Source organism: Cervus elaphus, chromosome 23 (genome assembly GCF_910594005.1).
Source record: "Cervus elaphus chromosome 23, mCerEla1.1, whole genome shotgun sequence".
Classification (NCBI taxonomy): Eukaryota; Metazoa; Chordata; class Mammalia; order Artiodactyla; family Cervidae; genus Cervus; species Cervus elaphus.
Window position 1 is genome coordinate 17,556,337 of NC_057837.1, and position 15,696 is coordinate 17,572,032.

Consider the following 15,696-nt stretch of genomic DNA (forward strand, 5'->3'; position numbering starts at 1 on the left):
GGGAGAGGATGCAGTAAGTCTGAAGTTCTAGAAGCTTCTGTGTGCTGAAGGAGAGGGAGCACTCATACGATTCATGGGTGAAGGTAGGTTTGGGGGGTCAGAGATGGTCTGAATGAAACACAGAGTCCCAGAGGAACCCATCTGGGGATCAAGAGACCTAGGTCAGAGCAGTGGGTCTCCACCAGGAAGCAGGGAAGTGGGAAGGTGATTCCAAAAAGGAGAGTGAGCAGCAAGGCCTGCAGAGATGCCTTGATATGCTGAGAAATCGCACCAGTGGGAGGCCTGTTAAGGTCACCAAACGAGGGTGTCCTCTTCGCCTGTTTGGCTTACGTTTGTCAAATGTTTGGCAAAATAGGTGTCTGACCCTAGTCAAAAAGTCATCCAGATGGCCTTTCCCTCTTTAAAGTCCTTGAGGGCCCACTATGAATCAAGAGTAATTTCAAAACTCAGCCCCACTGAATCACATGTTTCGAGCTCCTGCAGGCAACCTCTCGCCCAGTAAAGGCAAATGCCTCTCTGATGAGTGGCCTCCAGGGAAGGATATGCCTGGCATCCAGCTCACTTGATTTTCCAGCACAGCTACCTACCACAAAGGCAAACATACCTATGTGCCTTGTAGCAGAATATGACTTGAACAGTTTCAACTCTTGCTTCTGGAGTTGCACAGAATAAAGCCATTTCCTCTTCTCTAAGGTAACATGCCAAAGGTTTGTATCAATGCTACACAGGATCAAGCCTTCTTTAAGTCCTCTCCATTCAAGAGTATTTTCACGTTACACTTTTCAAGACCCCTTGTAGTCTGACTGTGCATCTCAAGAAACCCTCCAATCCATCCATCCATCCATCCACATGTGATGCCCAAAGCAGAGCACTGTGCTTAAGAGGTGTTCTAACCAGGGCTGTTAAAGCCCAAAGCTTATGTAGGAGGCAAGAAGGAGAAGGGAGAGGAAGAGCTGGGACTCTCATAAGGAAATTCACTAGGGTAGAACAGGCTGTGGAGTCCAAGGAGAATCTGCACGTACAGGTGGGTATTTGTGGTGCTGTGCTAAATACAGAGGTTGGGCAGTGATAGAGAAGGCCAACTGGGCACCTGGTGATGCATCTGTTCCAGTCCTGGGTGGGATCTATGACTCTGGGCAGGGTAGAAACAGGTGGACCGTCAGGGGTAGAAACCAAAACAAGAACATCAGTTCATATCAATCCTTACCATGGACCAGGGAACACAGAGTATAAAGACAGCTGTGAATAAGTGACAGTAGGCTGGTCTCTACTCCATACACTGGGTTGTGTTTAACTAGTAGTGGTCATTAATTTCTGAATCCAGGAAATTGACATAACCCTAAGATCCACTGAACGGGCTACCCAAACCATGTACTTAAAGCCATTAATATATCTTCCACGTATACCAAAAACTGTAGCTTAATGGAACCTAAGGATGGCAAGTAGCCTTAGTTATGAGGTCCAGTGAAAGGAAGGTGGGACAGATATGATGCCCTCTCCAGGGTGTCTCATTGGTGATGCACCGGAGTTGTGATCTAGCAGTACTCTTTTCAAGACTGTGATGTGAATGCCTCCTTGAATTCTGCACCTGCCTATACTCTCTCTGCTCTGCATCCTGTTTTTCTATCAATGTGGACACAAAGATCAAATCACATGTAAGACGCAGAAAATGATAAATAGCAAGATGGTACAACTAAACTCAACTATTAAATATGAATGAACTAAGCAGTAATTAGAAGGACAGAGATGACCTAACTGGATGGAAAAGTAAGAAGACCCAACTACATGCTATTTATAAGAAATGAAGTTTAAATAAAAAGACACAACTAGGTTGAAAGCAAAAGGGTAGAAAATATATACTGATATATCATGAAATATATACAGCACAAGAAATCTGGTGTGGCTACTCTGATATCAGGCAAAGTAGACTTCAGCACATGATGTCCATTACTCCAGATAATAGAGGATATTTCACCAAGGGTCAACTCATGAAAACATTATAATCATACCTATTTTTATCCCTAAAACAAAAAATGTAGGAAATAAACTCAGGGAACATTTCTTTAATGGTGTGGGGCATTAGAAAGATAAATAAAGATAAACACCAATACAGTATACTAACACATATATATGGAATTTTAAAAGATGGTAACGATAACCCTATATGCAAGACAGAAAAAGAGACACAGATATACAGAACAGACTTTTGGACTCTGTGGGAGAAGGCGAGGGTGGGATGTTCTGAGAGAATAGCATTGAAACAAGTATACTATCAAGTGTGAAACAGATCGCCAGCCCAGGTTGGATGCATGAGACAAGTGCTCAGGGCTGGTGCACTGGGAAGACCCAGAGGGATGGGATGGGGAGGGAGGCGGGAGGGGGGATCAGGATGGGGAACACATGTAAATCCATGGCTGATTCATGTCAATGTATGGCAAAAACCACTACAATATTGTAAAGTGATTAGCCTCCAACTAATAAAAATAAATGAAAAAAAAAAAGACAAAAAGAAAGGTAAATAAGACACAGTCACGACCCTCAAACAACTTCCAACTTGTAAATAAACAAGTATTTAAAGATTTTCAGAGTCGAATATTAGCAACAGAGAAAGACACTCCAATAGCCTGGTCTTCCAATCAGCTGATGTGATATTTTCCAGCTCCACCCAGAAAAGGAATCTTTTTTTATTGTGGAAATTTCCAAACACATCAAAGCAGAGGTGAATACAGTAAATCTCCACGTACCATCACCACCCACTGTGAACAATTCCCAGCATTCTGTCTTTCTTGTTTCATTTACCCACTGGCCCTTCCCCAACGATTTTTTAAAAGAGTATTTTACCGGAAATCCCACACAGCACATCATCTAACCTGGAAATACTTTCGTAGGATTCTCCAGTAGCTAAGAACATTTTTGAAAGAATAATCACCATGTCCTTATCACACTTAATAATGCCTTAATATCAGCTAATACCCAGCATTTTGCCTCACGGATGTCTTTTGTGTATGGGGTTTGTTCAAATCATGATCCAAATAAGGCCCTTATACTGCATTTGGTTGTTACACCTCCTGAGTCTCTTGTGCCATGAAAATCCTCTCCTTTTTCTTTTTACATTATTGATTTCTTAAGAGAAACTGCTGTCTTGTGCAACTGAATGACAAAGAGAACAATGTTTTATGTAAACAAAGATCTCTGCTAGAGACAATCATTACCACCACATAAATACAAAATAGTATAGAAGTTTAGGAGTGAATTCTCTAATACATACTCTGTTCCAAAACATTCTAGAGAGATGGCTTCTCATTCCCCAGGGAATTCGCTCAATCTTTTTTAAGCCAGTTTGAATCCCATCAGAAATCCACAGATTCTATTAAAATCATCAGGAGCAAGACTTTTCAATTTCAAGTGAAATTCAATTTGCATTTCAAAAGCACTAACCAGACTTGAAGGTTCTATCAACCTCAAAGTACACACATATATCCAGAACAGTAACTAAAATGGAGAAAAACTTCAGAGGGCCCCCTGGGCCTGGAGGAGATGAATGCTGACTGCCAAATCATAAGTAACTATCTCATTTTTTTCTAACTTCAAGGCTTGCCAGGGCACATGGAAGATGTCAAGGAATGCAGGTGTACACACCCAGGGCCTCAGCGTGTTCAAACACAGTCAGGCAAATGGCATCGCACCACTGTCCAAATAAGACTTAATACAGACATACTCCGAGCTTAGAGGAGGTACTCATGACAACCGTGGCCCAAGGCTTCCTTGGGCTCTCTTAGAGAGCTTGGAAGGCTACCATCTTGGGAAGAAAAGTTCAGAAAGCCACAGTCAGAGAAGAACTAAAGAATGCAACAACAGGAAAGAAAGAGAAAGCATGAAATGACTGTTCTTTGTAACTGATATCCTCGGTAGGACATACTGAGGAGCTGAAGAAGTGAAAGTCAAAGTTTCAGCTGCTCTGTTATGTCCAACTCTTTGCGACCCCACAGACTGTTGCCCGCCAGGCTCCTCTGTCTATGGGATTTCCCAGGGAAGAACACTGCAGTAGGTTGCCATTCCCTTTTCCAGAGGATTTTACCTACCCAGGGATGGAACCTGGGTCTCCTTCATTGCAGGCAGATTCTTTACCAACTGAGCCCCTGGGCCCCAACACCAGTTTATCATTATTGATTCACCTTCCTGCCCATGGGCAAGGCTACACTCAGCCACCAAAAGGAAAGTGGTCTCTTCAATAAGGGAGATGGAGTCACCGCAGTAACCTCCCCCTGGAGCTACTTGTAGGGGGGTGGACTTACCTCTCATCCAAACCACCCGGGCTTCCAGCCTGCCCCCAAGCCTTCTCGCAGGAAGGGACTCTGCACACAGGAGCCCTGGTGGGGCGGGGTAGAAGTATTCTAGGAACTCTCTCCTCTGACCACCACCCCATCCCTGGAGGTGTCAACCCTCCCCACATAACAGGATCTGATGTGGCAAGAAGGCTCTTTTTCTGCTGAAGATGCACCTAGTTCCCCAGCATTCAAAGTGAGAGGACAGACAAATCTCAATCACGGATCATTGGCAAGACCAGCTTTGCAGGCACCTGGTTGACCCCAGGTGGAGGTGAGTGTGATGGTTAATTTGATATGTCAACTTGATGAGGCTAAGGGGTGCCCAGAGAGCTGGTAAAACATGGCTGTGTGTGACTGAGGGTGTTTTTGGAAGAGATGAGCATTTAGTTGGTAGACTGAGTAAATAAGACCCCCTTCCCAGTGTCGATGGCATCATCCAATCCCTTGAGGGCCTGAACAGAACAACAAGAGGGAGGAAGGGGCCTTCTCCCTCTGCTTGAGCTGGGATGTCCCTCTTCTCCTACCCCTACACATCAACACTCCTGGTTCTCGGGCCCTCGGACTCAGAGTGAGACTTACACCATTGGACCCCTGGTTCTCGGGCCTTTGAGTCTGGACTGGAACCACACCACTGTCTTTCCTGGACCTCCAGCTTGCAGATGACAGATGGTGTGAATCAATCCCTCCTAAGAGGTCTTTCTATATTCCTATGTTTATCCTCTTGGTTCTGTTTCTCTGACTGATACAGTGAAAATCCAGGCCAACAGGGGTCATCAGACTAAAAGAGGACTCAGAAATGCAACAGAACGCTGCCTAAACAGGACCCCTGCTCAACACTGACCTTTCTTTCTTTTCTTTTTTTTGCACCCTGTCATGTCAGAGAAAACACTCGACCTGCCTCTGCCTCTTCTTAAGGTCACTAAAATCGAGGTGCAGAGGTGGTGAGGGACTCTGATAAAGGACTGTCACAGAAACAGCGCTTGTGAGCGTGAGGTAAGACGATGCTCCCTCTTCAATCCCTCTATCGTTTTCCCTGGAAAGCCCAGTCCTTCCTTGTACTGGTGGGTGATGCCCACACCCGCCCTGTGCCGGTTAGAGTCATGGGGAAATGAAGACCACGTTGCCCCTTTCTGCCATGTATCTTCCCCATCACTGTCCACCACGTGCCACCTAACATCACAGTTACACACTCACCCATCATGGTGGCCCAGGACTGGTGTTTACCCCTTTGCACTGGTCCAAAGACCAACATGCCTCAAGACTGATCCCCTTAGGACAATCCAACATCACTTGATCCTGAGCTGGTAACCTTTACCTCTTAGGGCTGTTTCATTGTGCTTAAAATATAAGTCCTGATGCCAATCTGATAGAATTGGGGATCACATTATGCACAAATATGTATACGTAAGGTCTTCATAAACTCTAAGATGCCACACAGAAGCAAGTGAAGAATCAGAGTGAGAGAAGTAAGGTTCCATTCTGCAAGGCACAATAACAGAAAAGCTAGGATGAAAAAGAATCTTCTGGGCTTGATCTAGCCACTGAAATGTCTTTTTATAAGGAGTAGATGAAAGGTGAAGGATATTAGAGGGCAGTCAGCTAACAAAAAATGGGAAGGAAATAATGATTAACAGCTATGTTTTCAAATAAAAGTTCTGTTCCTGCATCTATGTGTTATAATGGGAGATGCTAACTTGGGAGAAAGTCATGGTGATGATTTTCCTCCCTGGTTTTTTCTTTCATAATTGCACAGTTGGAACAGAATTCCAGATGTCATCAAGCTCACACTCCAGGCAGAATCTCAGCCAAATCATTTTCATCAAATAGGTTTCTAGTCCTTCTTTATAATCCCTTTCTCCTAGAAAGCTTTTTAAGTTTCTCTGTGAAGGGTTTAACATTTCTCACTTTCTTTTCTATTCAGTGATAATGGGTCACCAATTTGCAATGTGCCCTTGGAAAGTGTATGTGTCACAAAAGCTATTTGCAGACATTTAGCAGAGTGATGAGCATAATCAGGTATTATTTTGAGGGAAAGCATTACCCATTTTCTGTCGTCAAATATTGTAAACAATGGAAATGCTCTCTTCCCATGACTCAGATGAGAGTTCCCCTCAATCCATGAACATTTCTCTGTACTAAGAAAAGAAGTGGAATGTTAGTCACTCAGTCATGTCTGACTCTTTGCAACCCCAAGGACTGCAACCCACCAGGCTCCTCTGTCCATGGAATTCTCCAGGCAAGAATACTGGAGTGGGTTGCCATTTCCTTATCCAGGGAGTCTTCCTGGCCCAGGGATTGAACCTGGGTCTCCTGTGTTGACAGGTGGATTCTTTACCATCTGAGCCCAGAGGTTAATCTGACATTAAAGGGATGGAATGCTGTTTTGACACGTGCAGTAGAATTATCTTTCTGCACAACTGACAGGCAGTGGCTGCTACTATTGGGTTAACAGCTGACACCATGTTCTAGAGCAACTGCTCTCAAATGGGGGTGATTTGAACCCCCCGGGGACATCTGACAGTATTTGCAGACATTTTTGTCTGTCATGACTTAGGAGATAATGCTACTGCCATCAGTGGGCAGAGGCCAGGAATGCTGCCAAACCTCCATAATGCACAGGACAGCCCCCCGTGACAGAGCAGCCAGTATCCGCCCCCTAATGTCAACAGTGCTAAGGCTGAGAAAGCCCGTTCTAGAAGGAGAGCTGGAGCAGAGGGCCAGGCTGGAGCTTGTGATGATGGGGTGTCAGGGGGAACTCCAATGACGCGTGTCTGCCCCAGGTTCTGGTCCAGACCTGACTCTACACAGCGAGGGGCACACCCCCACTTACAGCTCTGATGAGTGTACTGTGTCCACAGACCTCCGTGAGTGAGGGCCACTCCTAAGTACAACAACTCATCAACTTTCTTAGGCAGATATGGTGGAATGGGAAAAGCCAGAAGTCCTAACTGTCTGCATTTCAAGAATTAGATCTTTGGTTTATGGTTCCTCTGTGGGGGTTTCTTACTTTGGGAGACCCCCACCCCACAAAGGGTCTATGAGTAGAATTCAGAGACTCTGTGGATTTGGGTGGGAAAACATATTCCATATTTATTTTCACTATTTTCTAACTGAAATATAGCATTTCGCTCTATTCTGCATTCAGTCAGCAAGCCACAGCAGTATTAGCAACATCTGACATTGAGTCACTGGTGGAAATCAGACATGTTCCTCTCACCTTACATCTCAATAAATTACTGATGCTCATCATTACCTGAAATTATAAAACGTTATGAGGGCTGCACCTAGTTCCTATTCTGTAAGGTGTCAATAATGAAGCACGTGTATTTCTATATCACAGACTTGGTTTTTACATTCTGATAACCTCCTTACATAAAACTTGTTGCCTTTGTAACCCTGGGCATCGTATTTTATGCATTTAAAAATATTATTCTGAAGGGGTCCGTACGCCATCACCAGACTGTCAGAGAGCTGTCTGGCACAGAGAAGGTTAAGAATCCCTGTTGGGGGACTTCTCGGTGGTGTTAACATTTAGAGTCTGTGCTCCCAATGCAGGGTGCCCAGATCCTATCCCTGGTCAGGGAACTAGATCCCACACAACACAACAAAAGATTCTGCATGCAGCAACGAAGATTCCATATGCCACAGCTAAGATCTGCCACACTAATTTAAAAAAAAAAAAGTTTCCCTCTTGGTGGCATAGAGAACAGACTTGTGGTAGCCCAGGGGGAGGTTGGGGAAGGAAGAAATGGGAATTTGGGATGAGCAGAGGCAAACTGTTATGTATAGGATGGATAAACAAGGTCCTACTGTACCGCAGAAGGAACTATACTCAATACCCCATAATAAAGCATCATGGAAAGAATATACACACACACACACATGCATAACTGAGTCACTCTGCTATACAGAAGAAATTAACACAACTCTGTAAATCAACCCTACTCCAATAAAAAGAACCCCTGTCGGAGAGGGACAGAGGATGATTCAGAAGAAGCCCGTTCACAGCTGGCTGCCAAGGCTAAAGGAGAGCTGATGGTCTGTGGAAAGCACATCCGTTTGGCCTGGCTCAGATGGAAGGCCAACCTGGGCCCTCTGGACAATGGTCACGACCTGGGCCTTGGCCTGCTGGAGGCCCATGCAACCTCATACCAGGGCCCCACCTGGACCCGTGAAGGCAAAACAGTCCACCCAGGCCTGTTACCACTCAAAATGTTGGCCCCTTCCATCTCCCATCCTTGGCTCTGCTCTTGTTCCCATCTTCTCTGTATTCTGATGCTTGGATCCAGGCTCCCCACACCCTCCTTCCTCCCACATCCCTGGAACTCGATGGAGCAGAAAATAAACCCTCAAATATCTTCACCTCATGGGGAGAATCCTCTTCCCGTCTGCCTGCTAAGCTGAGGCCTGGCCCGTCCCCAGGAACACAGTTTCCCAGTCCCTCGGGATGCAGAGCTGGGAGGCGGGATTGGCTTTTTCCTCCCCCAACAATGGCATTTCTGAACTAAATCTTCTCCACTCACATGTAATAACCTGGCGCTTTCAGACTCGGGCCATCTGACCGCATCACCATCTCCAGCTCATCGTCTGTCATCCACTGGCCTTCTAACCACCAGCCTACACTCCTGAATGCTTTCAGCCCAGTCTTCTCTCCTCGCAGGAACCACGTGGGTAATGTTCCTTCCATCTTGCTTCCAGGGACCTTCGTCCACACTGGGCTTTAGCCACTTTCTCCAATGGATGTCCCCAGCGCTGGGTAATCACCTGGAACCACCTCCCCCTTGACATTCTGCACCCACTCCGACCACAGCTTCCTAGAGGCAGTGTAGGTACAATGCAGAAAACTTGGGCTTTGACGCTAGACTGACTATCTGGGTTCAGAATTCCAGCTCCATACTGAACTTAATTTTTCCAAGCTTGGAAAGTGTGAGGTCTTTTCTCATATGGTTGTGGGGACAGTTAAATGAGTTAGTTTCTACCAAGAATCTAGAATGATGCCTGGCACATGTACAGGGTCATTTACACATTGGCTTCCACTATCATCCTTCCAGATTGTTCATACCCTCACTTCCTTTCTTGGTCCTTAACTCCCGGAGGTTTCTCATCTCCTGATTGCTCCATTTTCTCCAAAAGTATCCATTTATTTCTGAAATCACCTCCCTCCCTATCCAGCCACCCCGCCTCCCATGGTTGCTTCATAAATATTTGCTTAATGGATGAATGAATCAATGAGCTGTAACTCCAATTATGTTCTCATACTTTCAAACCCCCTGACTTTTAATAAACATGCCAACAATACACCAGCCCCAGATCTAACCAAAGATCTGTCTTCTCTTTCTACCCCCCAGATGTTGACTGTTTCCACAGAAACTCAGCATCTCCAACTTCAACGCTGCCCAGCTCTTTTATTTATTTATTTTTAAAATTTATTTATTTATTTTAATTGGAGGCTAATTACTTTACAGTATTGTGGTGGTTTTTGCCACACATTGACATGAATCAGCCACGGATGTACATGTGTCCCCCCCGAACCCCCATCCCACCTCCCTCCCCATCCCATCCCTCTGGATTGTCCAAGTGCACCGGCTTTGAGTGCCCTGTTTCATGCATTGAACTTGGACTGGTGATGTATTTCACATATGGTATTATACATGATTCAATGCTGTTCTCTCAAATCATCCCACCCTCACCTTCTCCCACAGAGTCCAAAAGTCTGTTCTTTATATCTGTGTATCTTTTGCTGTTTCAGGTATAGGGTCATCATTATCATCTTTCTAAATTCCATAAATATGCATTAATATACTGTATTGGTGTTTTTCTTTCTGACTTACTTCACTCTGTATAATAGGCTGCAGTTTCATCCACCTCATTAGAACTGATTCAAGTGTATTCTTTTTAATGGCTGAGTAATATTCCATTGTGCATATGTACCACAGCTTTCTTATCCATTCATCTGCTGATGGGCATCTAGGTTGCTTCCATGTCCTAGCTATTGTAAACAGTGCTGTGATGAACATTGGAGTACACATGTCTCTTTCAATTCTGGTTTCCTCGGTGTGTATGCCCAGCAGTGGGATTGCTGGATCGTATGGCAGTTCTATTTCCAGCTTTTTAAGGAATCTCCACACTGTTCTCCATAGTGGCTGTACTAGTTTGCATTCCCACCAACAGTGTAAGAGGGTTCCCTTTTCTCCACACCCTCTCCACCAGCTCTTCTTTCATGTGTCACAAAAGTCAGCTCTCTCCCCCATCAGTCACAACAATGATGCTAGCCTTCAGCACTCTCCTCAAAGCCATCCTCTCCTATCACCTGCTTTCTCAGTCCTGGAAGGTGCCTTTGCTTCCTGCTTTATAGAGAAATAAAGGCTTCCAGGTGTGGGTGTGTGTATGAGAAATGAGAGAGAAGCAAAGAAATGAAAGAGGGTAGAATAAAGGCTCCTCAACTTTCTTCTCTATTCTTTAAACATATCTGCAACTTCTAATTTCCCTGTTAAAATAGAAAAGCTGCCCTTCTCCGGAGTAAGCCAAATTCCTACTCCAGTGCTCAACATCCATCCAGTCCATTCAACTATAGCTCTTAAGCTGACTGAGAATAAAGCATTATATTTTATAATGAAGATTCAGTCAGTTCAGTTCAGTACAGTCGCTCAGTCGTGTCCGACTCTTTGCGACCCCATGAATTGCAGCACGCCAGGCCTCCCTGTCCATCACCAACTAACGGAGTTTACTCAAACTCATGCCCATTGAGTCCGTGATGCCATTCCGGCCATCTCATCCTCTGTCGTCCCCTTCTCCTCCTGCCCCCAATCCCTCCCAGCATCAGGGTCTTTTCTGATGAGTCAACTCTTCGAATGACCAAAGTATTGGAGTTTCAGCTGCAACATCAGTCCTTCCAATGAACACCCAGGACTGATCTCCTTTAGGATGGACTGGTTGGATCTCCTTGCAGTCCAAGGGACTCTCAAGAGTCTTCTCCAACACCATAGTTCAAAAGCATCAATTTTTCGGTGCTCAGCTTTCTTCACAGTCCAACTCTCACATCCATACATGACTACTGGAAAAACCATAGCCTTGACCAGACGGACCTTTGTTGGCAAAGTAATGTCTCTGCTTTTTAATATGCTGTCTAGGTTGGTCATAACTTTCCTTCCAAGGAGTAAGTGTCTTTTAATTTCATGGCTGCAGTCACCATCTGCAGTGATTTTGGAGCCCCCAAAAATAAAGTCTGACACTGTTTCCACTGTCTCCCCATCTATTTCCCATGAAGTGGTGGGACCAGATGCCATGATCTTAGTTTTCTGAATGTTGAGCTTTAAGCCAACTTTTTCACTCTTCTCTTTCACTTTCATCAAGAGGCTCTTTAGTTCCTCTTCACTCTCTGCCATAAGGGTGGTGTCATCTGCATATCTGAGGTTATTGATATTTCTCCCAGCAATCTTGATTCCAGCTTGTGCTTCTTCCAGCCCAGCGTTTCCCATGATGTACTCTGCATATAAGTTAAATAAGCAGGGTGGCAATATACAGACTTGATGTACTCCTTTTCCTATTTGGAACCAGTCTGTTGTTCCATGTCCAGTTCTAACTGTTGCTTCCTGACCTGCCTACAGGTTTCTCAAGAGGCAGATCAGGTGGTCTGGTATTCCCATCTCTTTCAGAATTTTCCACAGTTTATTGTGATCCACATAGTCAAAGGCTTTGGCATAGTCAATAAAGCAGAAATAGATGTTTCTCTGGAACTCTCTTGCTTTTTCGATGATCCAGCAGATGTTGGCAATTTGATCTCTGGCTCCTCTGCCTTTTCTAAAACCAGCTTGAACATCTGGAAGTTCATGGTTCACGTATTGCTGAAGCCTGGCTTGGAGAATTTTGAGCATTATTTTACTAGCGTGTGAGATGAATGCAATTGTGTGGTAGTTTGAGCATTCTTTGGGATTGCCTTTCTTAGGGATTGGAATGAAAACTGACCTTTTCCAGTCCTGTGGCCACTGCTGATTTTTCCAAATTTGCTGGCATATTGAGTGCAGCACTTTCACAGCATCATCTTTCAGGATTTGAAAATAGCTCAACTGGAATTCCATCACATCCACTAGCTTTGTTCATAGTAATGCTTTCTAAAGCCCACCTGACTTCACATTCTAGGATGTCTGGCTCAAGGTGAGTGATCACACCATTGTGATTATTAATGAAGATTACTACTATGTAATAAATGATAGAAATGGATCCATTCTGTCCAGATATCAACTGGCCTGTAAGAATAAATTACACACTCTGGGATGGTCAGTTCTCTCACATGGGTCCATACTAGAGACTCTAAACTCATGATAATTATCTAAAAGAAAGATGAAATCAAAGCAGAAGCAAACCTATTAAGAATGACCAAAATTGGGACTTCTCTGGCATCTCAGAGGTTAAGACTCTCTGCAGGAGGCATAGGTTCAGTTCCTGGTCAGGCAACTAAGATCCCTAACGCCTCGCAGTGTGGCCAAAAAGGGGGTCCCCTGGTAGCTCAGTCGGCGAAGAATCCACCTGCAATGCAGGAAACCCTGGTTCAATTCCTGGGTCAGGAAGATCAGGAGAAGGGCTAGGCTGCCCACTCCTATCCCTTCTTGGGCTTCCCTGGTGGCTCGGATGGTAAGGAATCCACCTGCAATGTGGGAGACCTGGGCTCCATCCCTGGGTTGGGAAGATCCTCTGGAGGAGGGTGTGGCACCCACTCCAGTATTCTTGCCCGGGAAATCCCATGAACGGAGGAGCCTGGCGGGCCACAGTCCATGGGGTTGCAAAGAGTCAGACATGACTGAGCGACTAGGCACAGCACAGTGGCCAAAAAGAAAAAAAAGAGACTGATCAAAACCAGTAGCTTTTTACAGCCCCCCATGATGTAATAAAAATCTTAACCAATTGGCAAACCCAAAGAATCTCCTTGAAATAAAGACTGTTAGGTACTAGCCTACTTCATCAGAGTGAGCCTGGAGGCCTTTAAACATAGGACAGACCTGGCTCAGATGGACCAAATGCCCATTCCAGGGCCTTCCCTGTCTCCAATTTTACTTCGGTGTTAACGTATCAGACCTAAATGTCTGAAAACAGGCTGATTTTTCCGACAAAGCACAGGACCCTGCTGGCAGATGTTTTACAGAGAAAAGAAAATAGCTTAAAATACATTAGACTATTTCAGTTACAGAAGCAACAACACAGAAAGAAAAAACAAGGCATCTGGAAAAAGAGTAATTGAAAGAATTTGTTCCCCTTAAGCCAAGCCCCAGTACACTGCTTCTCCTGGGAATGAGATTTTACAGTTGGGAAAAACTGCTACATTTCAGATATATTCCTGGTACCCAGGAGACTGCAATGAAATGATCTGCAAGGGCTTTAAGACCACATGGTCCTTTGAGAGTTACACTAGTATTATCCATGTTAGGAACGAGCTTAGGTGTCTGTAGAAGTTACCTTAGGGTCAGAGTGGTTCCCTAGTCACAGGATGGCAGGGCTGAGAATTGGACGTGGCTGAAGGAAGCCAGGCAGCACACATATTGGGTTGGCCAAACAGTAAGATCGGGTTTTTGTATCATCTCACGGAAAAACTCGAATTTTTTGACCAACCCAATACATGATGGAGGGGAGGGGCACCTTCACCCCAGACTGTGTCCTTTTTTTCCCTTTTTCTCTCTCTACTTGTAGGACTCTTCCTAGAACAGATCTCCATCCTCAACCTTGATGTGAAGGTCACTGTTGGATGGGGTGTGCCCCTCTCAGACCCCGGGTCAGGTGCCTTAGGTCACTGGGAGTGTTAACTGCACCTCTGGTGACCAACTGAAGACCAGCAGGTCTGGTCAGAACTCAGCTTCTTGTCCTTAGGCCAGTTCATTCGTATCCTGTCACATTACAAGGGTACGCAGGAAGCAGTGGGCTGTGAGTGGACTGCAACAGCACATTTGATTTTTAGGGCTCCTGGGAAGGAAGACTCTTGCTTATTTAAACAGCCAAAGAGCCAAACTTCACTGCCAGTGGTCCCTCAATATCAGTTCTCTTTTCCTCAGTAACAGAGTCCTATAAAGTGAAAGTGAAAGTCACTCAGTGGTGTCCGACTCTTTGCAACCCCAGACTATACAGTCCATGGAATTCTCCAGGCCAGAATACTGGAGTGGGTAGCCTTTCCCTTCTCCAGGGGATCTTCCCAACCCAGGGACTGAACCCAGGTCTCCTGCATTGCAGGCGGATTCTTTACCAGCTGACCCACAAGGGAAGCCCTACAGAGTCCTTTAAGAAGTGTGCAACTGGGCACATGGCTGCCCAGATGAGAACCGACGTATCTCAGCCTACCTTCTGAGCCAAGTGTAGCCACGTGAACAAGGCTCTGACCACAGGATATGCATAGACGTGGTAGGTAGAGTAGTATAATGTACAACTCTGGGGAGTGCTTCACAATAAGAAAAGCCATGTCCTTCTTTTATCTCCCTACTACCTTCCCACTGACTGGAATGCAGATGTGATGGCTGGAGCTGGAATGGACATCTTGGGGCATGAGTTAAAGTAAGTCACAGAGGCCACACAGAGGGAAGTAACCAGACAGAAAGACCAGATCCTAAGGCTTTCCATTTCAGCCTGGCCTGCCTACCTGACTTTCACACAAGTGAGAAACAAACTTCTACCTGAGCCTGTTGGATTTTTTGATCTTTGCTGCTGCTGCTGCTAAGTCGCTTCAGTTGTGTCCGACTCTGTGCGACCCCATAGATGGCAGCCCACCATAGATGGCAATCCCGTCCCTGGGATTCTCCAGGCAAGAACACTGGAGTGGGTTGCCATTTCCTCCTCCAATCCATGAAAGTGAAAAGTGAAAATGAAGTCGCTCAATCTTGTCCAACTCTTTGCGACCCCATGGACTGCAGCCTACCAGGCTCCTCCATCCACGGGATTTTCCAGGCAAGAGTACTGGAGTGGGGTGCCAGTGCCTTCTCCGTCTGATCTTTAACCCAAACTTAATCCTAAGGAATATATATCAAGTTATATAACATGACAGGACTAGTTGTCTTGCTTACTGGAAAAGAAGTTGTAATAACAGTCTCATGGTTCTAACTCAGGGGAAGTAATAACCGGGCAGGACTCTTTGAGGAGGTCACATCAGATTCTTGGACAAAAGACTCTTCCCTTAATACCAATATATCCGGGTTTTCTGACCAGAGGAAAGTGTGACCATGGACTTCTCTGGTTGGAGATCACTATGGGTGCAGCCTGTCAAGCAATCAGGTGCTGACATTAGGTTAAGGTTATATACACGTGGTGGTCATGCAGGCCCACCAAAATGGTGAGACAGTGGGCTAGGCATCGCACTGCACCTGTTCCCGAGTGTGCTTGAGGGGTGCACACC

The 15,696-nt window shown here is 45.3% G+C and overlaps 1 protein-coding gene and 1 long non-coding RNA gene across 2 annotated transcripts in view; one reads left to right on the forward strand and one right to left on the reverse strand.

Annotated features, from left to right (window-relative positions):
* The window catches only part of CCDC3 (coiled-coil domain containing 3), a 96,179-nt gene that overhangs the window by 18,786 nt on the left and 61,697 nt on the right, over window positions 1-15,696 (reverse strand). The gene's annotated exons all lie outside the window — the stretch shown is intronic.
* Window positions 4,518-9,008, forward strand: LOC122681646. The gene is made up of 3 exons (XR_006337061.1): window positions 4,518-4,599; window positions 5,209-5,321; window positions 8,875-9,008. It is a non-coding gene; the product is annotated as an uncharacterized LOC122681646 (long non-coding RNA).